Source organism: Saccoglossus kowalevskii, chromosome 18 (assembly GCF_978046115.1).
Source record: "Saccoglossus kowalevskii chromosome 18, keSacKowa6.1, whole genome shotgun sequence".
Classification (NCBI taxonomy): Eukaryota; Metazoa; Hemichordata; class Enteropneusta; family Harrimaniidae; genus Saccoglossus; species Saccoglossus kowalevskii.
The window spans coordinates 12,558,836-12,569,020 of NC_140658.1; the positions used below are offsets into that span (position 1 = coordinate 12,558,836).

The 10,185-nt window shown below is 35.8% G+C and overlaps 1 long non-coding RNA gene across 1 annotated transcript; it reads right to left on the reverse strand.

Moving 5' to 3' along the window:
- Window positions 1–1,007: 1,007 nt before the first annotated feature.
- On the reverse strand, window positions 1,008–9,554 carry LOC146731569 (uncharacterized). Its single transcript, XR_014926997.1, has 3 exons — window positions 9,482–9,554; window positions 5,456–5,541; window positions 1,008–1,379 (listed from the first exon to the last, which is right to left on the reverse strand). It is a non-coding gene; the product is annotated as an uncharacterized LOC146731569 (long non-coding RNA).
- Between the last annotated feature and the right edge of the window lie 631 nt (window positions 9,555–10,185).

The window sequence follows — 10,185 nt, forward strand, 5'->3', positions numbered from 1 at the left end:
TTTTGATACATGGCGAATTAGAAAAATACCACATGTCTGAAGGTTTCTGTGCCCTTACTTTTTACAAAATGTTGGTCCAGTTTATTAATTTTATAGCTCAACTTCTCATTCCCTTTTAATGCCTTCTTATTTCTAGAACGAAAGCACATTCTGAATGTCTCTGTTCCCTGACTCACTGTTTTAATGCCACTCCTATTGTCCTCTTGAGTACTTTTCAAAAATTCTAACCCGACCAATGATCTCTTCTCCAGCTGATTAGCGTTCTTTATGAACTGGATATTTCGAGTGTGCCTTTGCTCTCCTAGATCGCTTGAATATACAAAACTCTTGTTATATTCTTTGCACTGGAATAACTTCAGCCCTGTATGTGTATGCATGTGATTTTTAGACGACCAGACTGGGTGAAGCATTTCCCGCGTTGTTTGCACTGAAATGGCTTCAATCCTGTATGTGTAAGCATGTGATTATTTAGGTTACCAAACTGAGTGAAGCATTTCTCGCATTGTTTGCACTGAAATGGCTTCAATCCTGTATGTATAAGCATGTGATATTTTAGACTACTAGACTGAGTGAAGCATTCCTTGCATTGTTTGCACTGAAATGGCTTACATCCTGTATGTGTATGCATGTGCTGTTTTAGATTACCCGACTGAGTGAAGCATTTGTCACATTGTTTGTACTGAAATGGCTTCACCCCTGAATGTACAAGCATGTGGTCTTTTAGATGGCACGACTGAGTAAAACACTTCTTACATGTTTTGCACTGGAATGACTTCGATCCTGTATGTGTAAGCATATGATGTTTTAGACCACCTGACTGACTGAAGCTATTTTTACATTGCATGCACTGAAACACCTTTTCCATGGACTGCACACATTTAGGTTCTCTGTTGATTTTGTCAAATCCTCTACTGGTATATGGCATTTTGCAGTCTGTATTTACTTCCATTATGAGGTTATATAAGTATAGCTGAGCGTACGGGTTAGAATGCAGTATGAAGGTAATCTTATTGGATGTGGTCAATTTGAAATATACTAGATTGTAATAAATCAACAAAACTCAGCAAGCAATCACATTACACATTTCCCCCCAATGAACTAATATACAATTCTAATATCGCACATTTTAGTTGTGTTGTTGTTTTCATTAATAATTCAAAGCATACCATGTGACATTGCAAGCATAATTCTCTATGTGTATATGTTGGTAAGTTTCATATATATTTTCAGTGACTTGAGTATACAAATGTTTAGGAATTCGTCTCACTTCTCTGGAAATCTTGAAAATCTTGGGAAATGAAATGTACTACATTGTGTTCCAGGGCTTCATTGTGTGAAGTGTTCTTCATCTATAAATTGGCAGCAAGTTCAGTTTTCACCTACAAAATAACAGAATGAAACAATACAACAAAATATATTTGGAGTGGAACATCATGAAATGATGGATATCTAACTGCAGTTTACCATGTCTGTATGTGCTTCTACATAGCCTAGCCTAAACCTATCAAAATATTATTAACTGGCATTGTAGATTGTTATCTGACAAGAATAATTCCAGCATAATAAGCGGGTCTACCTCGAATGCTAGTTTTATATGTGTCTCTACAGAACCTAGGATAAAACATACATGTAAATACACTGTAAGTGGAATGTATCTAAATAAAAATATGGTGTGATAACAATGCAGCCTATCTATCTGTAATATAAGATTTATATGTGTCTCTACAGAGTTTATCAACATAGCTACATGTAAATACTATTTAGAGATACCGTATCAATGTATAAGTATTGTGTGATCACAAAGCAGCATATCTAGCTAATTTTCTGTGTGTCTCAGAGTCTATGAAAATAGCTACATGTGGTACAATAAAAAATGATAATAAAAGAAAGGTGTGATATCAGAGCAGCCTACATAGCTAGAATGCTAGTTATTTACGTTTCTGTTTGGAGCCTGGAATATTACCTACATATCTTCACAGAACTATGGATAATACAATGTAGATGCAATGTATTAAAGTAAACGTATGGTATGATGTGATATCAGATCAGCTTATCTGGCTAAAATGCTCGTTGCATATTTGTCTTATTAGAGCCTGGATTATTACCTACATGTAGATACAATGTATTAAAGATCGACATGGTTTATAAGCAGGCGCGGGTGGAGTTTATTATTCAAGTAAAGTCGCCTCACTCACATTAATATCTGTGTATAAAAGCTCCACAAAAAATATTATATTTCTGTTTTTCAAACGTGAGTGGCGCCATGAATGTTCAGGTTAGTTATAAATAAAAAAATAATAGTAATGAATTTTGCCGGGAAAATGGGTTTCAAATGCGTCGAGTTTCCAATTTGCCGGCACTGTAAGCCCCACCCACATCGTTTTCAAAATGCCTACTTTGAATATGAGGTGCAATAAACGCTACCAGTGCATTGCTGATACATACGATGGAATGAATTACAGGAAAGAAAACAGAGTTTGTCAAAACCAGACAGAATATAAAGTGTATGTCTGAAAACACAGACGGTGGTTGAAGTCAACTTGTCTACGATAAACGGCATTGTTAAGCCGTAATAATAATTTTGCCTGTAGTTATGATATACTAGTATATGCACTCGATGTACATTTTTATTTATTCAACAATGTTCGCTCACTGCGCTCATCAAGAAAAGTCCACACCATGGTGTGTGGTCGATCGACAATCTCGTTCCATTCACGGTTATAAGTAATTATGTTCAATGTAGAATCGCTTGGAATAAAATTCTATGCGCATGTCATGAAAAACAATCAACAATTTGTTGACGCTTTCCACATAACTTATACAGTAAAAGTATGGTGTGATGTGATATCAGAGCAGCCTATCTAGCTCGAATGCTAGTTATCTAAGTGTCTTTGTAGAACAAAGAACAATATCTAATTGTGGATGTAATTTATTTAAATAAAGATAAAGTATGGTGTGATATCAGAGCAGCCTAACTAGCCAAAATGCTATTTATCTGTGTGTCTTTGTAAAACCAAAAATATTACATGTATATACAATGTACTAAAGTAAACGTATTATATAATTTGATGGGCTTAGCTTGCTAGAATGCTCGTTATATGTTTAACTTTTTTGAGCCTGGATTATTACCTACATGTAGATGCATTGCATTAAAGTGAAAGTATGTTATTAAATCAGAGCAGCCTATCTAGCTAGTATGCACCTTATACATGCGTCACCTTAGGGCCTGGAATCTTACCCACATGTAGATGCACATGTATTAAAGTAAAAGTATGGTGTGATGTAATATCAGAGCAGGCTATCTAGCTAGAATTAGACACTGACTGGAGTCTAAGGTGGGTAATTTAACATAGTGAATTTATGCAGTGGGTTTTCAACCCATCTATTCACATAGTACATACCCACCATAGACTCATGTCAGTCTACATTATCTGCGATTCAGCCAGCAACAGAGAGAGAAATCTAGGTCAGGGGAAGCCCCATGAGCTCATAGATTTTCTTCCACAGTAGGGACCTTGTGTCTATGTTGGGTAAGAACTGTGTGAATAGGCGGGTTGAAAACCTTCTGCATAAATTCACTATGTTAAATTACCCACCTTAGACTCCAGTCAGTTAGAATGACCATTTTGAGTCAGACGCAGAAAGATGGTGGGTTTCCATGCAAAAAAGGGTGTCCCAGCCCGGCACAATATTCCCTGCTTACGACTACCACTTAGATAAGACCAGTGACGGTGTCTTAACTTGACAGTGTCGTACCCATAACAAAGCAACTGCAGATAGGGTGACAGAGTTGCCCGACAATGCTAGACCTAAACTCAGATGCTTGAGTGACTAGCATTCCGAAAAAAGAGGCTGAAACAGTTATGCATGAGGGCATAGGCCGAAAATGAGACCTGGACATGTCCAAGAAGTGCTGACGGGAGAAACTTCTCTGCACAAATCTGTAGCAGAGACTACTCTTTCCCCTATGCGCAGTGATCCCTGTGTTCATCTGGGCTTGCTCAGTAACCAAAGTCTCACCCACTAGAACGGGTCCCACCGTAAAAGGACCTTCCTCAATTGTTGGGTGTCTCTTTGGTAATAAATGCCCGCCCTCAGTATATGCTAGAGTGGGAGGGCACCTGATGCAAAAGCCAATGATTCAGTGATCGCACAAAGCCCATGTGCTCGTACTCTGTGTCTCTGTAGACCCTGTGTCGAGGATGCCAGATTGTCACAGACCTTGCACACTGACGCAGTGATTCACCTGGAAATGAAGTCGGGTGGACTGATCTGTCCTACTTACCCTGGTCATAACACATGAACATGTGCTTTCTGCCATGCATCGATTCCCTTGTACGATTCTCGTAGTAATTCAACGCTCAAACTGGGCATAGAGGCAATTCTCTATGATGGGTGACAATGCTGGCATATAGCCAATAGTAATAAATCTTGCACACTGCTGCAGTGATCCACCTGGAAATGGAAGTCGGGGAGAATGGTTTGTCCTGCTTACCCTAGTCATAACACATAAACATGTGCTTGCTGCCATGCCTCAATTCCTTAGTACGATTCTCGTAGTAACTCAACACCCAAACTGGGCATAGAAGCAATTCTCGATGGTGGGTAACAAGGCCAATGATCGCTGCATAGGACAAGCCCAACTCGTCAAACAAATGGATGAAAACGTCAGCTACATGGTCAACAGAGATGGCATGGATCAACCTCCCTTCCACTACACCAACGTATGCCCGCCATTTTAGGACGTAGGCTGCATTGGTGGAATCCCTATTTGCCTTGGCCAGGTCGTTTGTAGCTCGCTCAGATAAACCTGAGTTCTTTTACACACACAAAAATAAGAAAAACAAATTAGCCTACCAGCCACTACGTCTACTGTTACCAATGGTTCACAGCTTCTTCAGAAATCTCAGTCGAAAAACTGGAGACTGAATCACACTGTTTTTGCTAGGATGCTCACTTGATGCAGAGAAAAACAGAAGTGAAGTCATAAGGCAAGATGATGTCCCCTGCCTTGCCTCGGTGACGTGGTTCATGATGTGGAAGAAAAATATATGAAGTCATAGGGCTTTCCCTGACATAGATTTTTGTCTTTGTCCTTGGTTGAATGGCAGAATAATGCCTACAGTGGTAATTGAACGTAGTGCATGCTTGTTTTATCTGTGTCTTTACAGAAGCATGGATAATATACAATGTAGATGCCATGTACCAAAGTAAAAGTATGGTGTGATATCAGAGCAGCCTATTTAGGTAGAATACAAGTTTCATGTGCAGAACCAATATGTAGACACAATGTATTGAGATATCTTTCTATAGAACGCTAGTTTTCTATGTATCCACAAAACCTGGCATGATAGCTACATGTGGATAAAATGTTGGTAGAATGTATGCAAGTAGAATAAGACATAACAATTTACATATATACATATTTAAAATTATCGAAATGAACTACACTTACCTGAAGTGGATTCTGCATGTGAAACCTTTAGTCTGTACACTACACTACACTACACTATACAATCTGATTCTATCCAATATATATATCTAAGTTAAAATAGTATAAAAGATTATGTTGTTATTAAAGTACTTAAAGTATAAATGATAAAAAATACCAGTGTTTGGTTGTGTCAAGAGTGGCGAACAATTTGCCTCATATTTAGCAAGCAATTTGCTTAATTTATTCTTCAGTACGAGTAGCACTTTTATTTTCAACACCAGAATTAGTATTATTTCAAACGTTTTTTTTCAAATCAGATGTTGGTCGTGATTTCTACGTGATTTCTGAAGTACCATAAGCATGTTGTACATTTCGACATAAATTTGCTATTTTTCATTTTCTTTAAATATTTTCTTTGGCATCGAGATGATTAGCCAGTCACGTACCAGACTAATTACACATACATGTTGAACTAATTGAACTTAGCTGCTTTCTGACTTATAGAACAATAATCAATTGAAATTATTAACAATAGATCTGAAATGGTTTGGAGCGTGGCATTGACCACCAAGCATGACAATGCTACCAGCTGTTTGTGACCTTGGGAAAACACTGATTACACACAAAAGATTAACAATAAAGCAAACAAAATCATTGAGACTACAAAGAGTTCAGAGATTTGAATGATGAATACAAGTCATTGGTATAACCCAGTCTCCAACAGCTCTTCTACATAAAATAAAATAACATAAAATCATAACTTTGAAATCATCATTACATCATTTTGGTGTGAATTATGTAAATTTGAGCCCTTCTGTCACTAAGCCTTTGTTTTACTGCTCCGCTGTTAGCGTTGAACACGTGCTGGTAATTTACATACCATACATCTAATGCAAAACAACGTAGTTAGGAAGTATCCCTCTAAGTCGGAGATTGTTAATTATTTTCCTACTCAAATTAATTGTGCTTGCTAAACAATTAAACCGTACTCTTGAACTAATTAGTGAGCAAATATATAGCTGATTAAAATGTGTTTCTGTTTACCAATAAGCATCCTTTATTGTGTTAAGTCTTCCATGGGCAACGACGTGATGGTAGATCCATTGATAGTTAATTACTTTTCAAATTTATCATTCCTTCAAGAAGTCTCGGTTTTAGTATTTTTTGTTGTCATATTTATTTTCTTTATACTTTTGAACGCAAGTTGTTAAATTGAGAAAAAAAATAATTATGGTGTAAATACCTCGTTCGATTAATTTCCACAACTGCAAGTACATAAGTTAAAGAAATAAATCCTTAGAATGAATATTTGATGTTGAGAAAATGTTAACTTCTGAATTCAAACCCTTAATGAATTCCACATAGGGTATAAATACCACTATACCGCAGAGGGTATTCCTCTCTCTCCTGAATTGATTTTGCAAATATAGGGCACACCATTTCGACACTTTAATATCGAGCAAAACTAACTTTGTTTCTGTTTATTTCTTGTCAAAATCAGGTAATTTTCAGTTTAATTACCATGTTTACTTAATATGCTGTTTTCTTACTTATTTTTTTAGTTCTGCATGGCAGCGTATCATGCGGTTTTTCTTTTCTAATATTCTTTATTTACATTTTATCGTTTGATGTTTTTCAGTTTATTTGATTTTAAAGCTAATTTTGTTTTATTTGTGTACCATTCCACAGGGTTGTTCTTTGACTAGTGTTCATTTTGCTGACTACTTCAATGTTCTGATTAGTTGAATGGGAAAGCTATAACGATTGTTTTGGTATTTGCATCTGTTTATCCAGTGTAATTCATACCCTTGGCGTTTGTATTTTGTTTTTTTATTTCCCATTTTGCTACGTTGTAATATGCTACCACTTCCCTGTTTTATTGTAATATTTGAGTGTTGATGATGTCTTCTTTGTCTGTCTCGCCATGACCTAGTTTTAAAATCACGGCCAGGTTGCAACAAAGTGCATGACCTTTGACTTTGAATTTGACAACTGACCCACAAGACCACGATGGATTGACTGGTTGTGTTTGCATTTGATGAGACTATACAGTGTGCATATATATAGAAATATAACACGTTTCTATTTTTGAATTACAATTGTCCAAAAAATTGCCAATTTTGTGTTTTTACTTGTGTAAACTATATGCATCCCATAACCCGTTAGTGTACATCCTGCCAATTGGGTGTTTTCCATTTGCGTTGTTCATACCTGACCCGACCCTAACCCTAATGCCAAGACACGTTCCTGTTAATAATTGTTCAATAATGATACTCTTTTGTGCACTGTCTGCGAGTAAGTTGCATTGAAGTCAACTGATTAAACAAGTTGTGTTTAAGTAATTTCCACTATTAACAAGTGGTTAAATTGTGACAATAATTGTGTGGAAAAATATTTGAGACTTATTTTGGTGTAGACAAGTTGCGCGTAATTAATTTCCACCAGTACAATTTGTTAAGTTGAGGAAATAAATGTATGGACTAATATTTGAGTCTTATTTTGGTGTAAAGAACTCAAGTTTGATTAACTCCCACAATTACAAGTTGTTAAAGTGAGAGAATAAATGTGTGAACAAATTATTTTGGTGTAGACAACTCTCATTTAATAATTTTACACCATTTAATAATTTTACACCATAACAAGTTGTTAAATTGTGAAAATAAATGTGTGGACAAAAAATCGAGACTTATTTTGGTGTAGGCAACTCTCGTTTAATAATTTTACACCAGTACAACTTGTTAAATTGAGGAAATAATTTGTATGGACTAATATTTGAGTCTTATTTTGGTGTAAAGAACTCATGTTTGATTAATTCCCACAATTACAAGTTGTTAAATTGAGAGAATAAATGTCTCAACAAATATTTAATACTTATTTTGGTGTAAACAACTCACGTTTGATTAACTCTCACAATTACAAGTTGTTAAATTGAGAGAATAAATGTCTCAACAAATATTTAATATTTATTTTGGTGTAAACAACTCATGTTTGATTAATTCCAACAATTACAAGTTGTTAAATTGAGAGAATAAATGTCTCAACAAATATTTAATACTTATTTTGGTGTAAACAACTCATGTTTGATTAATTCCCACAACAACAAGTTGTTAAATTGAGAGAATAAATGTCTCAACAAATATTTAATATTAATTTTGGTGTAAACAACTCATGTTTGATTAATTCCCACAATTACAAGTTGTTAAATTGAGAGAATAAATGTGTGGAAAAATATTTGTGACTTATCTTGCTGTAGACAAGTTGCGTTTAATTAACTTTCCACCATTAACAAATGGTTAAATTGTGATAATAAATATGTGGACAAATATTTTAGACTTATTTTGGTGTAGACAAGTCACGTTTAATTAACTTTCACCATTAAAAGGTGTTAAATTGTGAAAATAAATGTGTGGACAATAAATTGAGACTTATTTTGGTGTAGACAACTCTCGTTCAATAATTTTACACCATTACAAGTTGTTAAATTGAGAGAATAAATGTATGGACTAATATTTGAGTCTTATTTTGGTGTAAACAACACACGTTTGATTAACTGCCACAATTACAAGTTGTTAAATTGAGAGAATAAATGTGTGAACAAATTATTTTGGTGTAGACAACTCTCATTTAATAATTTTAAATGACCATACGACCATTTTGCAACGAAGTACGTGACCCTTCATCGTTCTGTTCAACTTTTAAGCTATGATTTATTACCGTTATTATCATATTGTCATGTGATTTGTTTTACCTTATGTGTAACATCTTAAGTATTGTAATTGTATTGTTATTGTAATTTGTATATACAAATTCGTATATACCGAGGAAACGCCCCCGATTCTGTGAGACTATTACCATCAGTTATTCCTCACCAGTGCAAAGCAAGAAACGGAATGGTCGCATGTGTTGAGATTACACTCCGCTGAGACAACAAACGCGTTCTGTTCATACATACAGTGTTCACAGGTATTAATTATAATTTCACGAGGTCCATAACTCAAACATGAATATCTAACGAGTATACTCTAATCGTAGATATAGATCACTTACTTCGTTCGGAATATTCCTCAGTCCTGACATAAGCTCGTCCTGTAAAATCTGTTTCATGCACTCAATCGCGCAATGGCGGAAACCCCGTTAACCTCAAATTAATGCCCTCTACGGTGACAACATTTATTAACAGTGGTATTGCCTCTAGATGGCGCTCTTGTTAAATGATTTTGTATCACAGGTCATCACAGGTTGATTCTGCATAGTAGTCACACTTTAGACAGGTATTGTTATTGTATTGTATTGTGATTTTTTGATTTACGGGTATGTAAAACGAAATTACATTAACGGATGTAACTGATAACTTTTCCAATGAAATCCTTAGCACCCCGTTGGCAGGCCAGTCACACTGGTTCTCACCACAAAAGGTTACGACCCCCCCTGCAAAATGCTAAGAACAACTGAAACTATACATATTTACATGACAAATTTTCCACCTATGCGGATCTGTTTGTGCAGGAGTTTTACGACCGTGTGCCTTTACTGACGTCAACCAAACTTGTTATATGGGAAGTTGGCACCCAAGGCTCACAGGTGCTACACCTTCCCCAAGGGTGACCTGGAGGTAGTTGTGGCAAAGGGTAACCTCATTCTCCCACGTACATAGACTCCACAATCGGATGTAGTTTAAAATGTATTTGTATTGTATTGTATTGTACTGAAAGAAAACCTTACCTTCAGTACCTCTTGTATATCTGAAAATC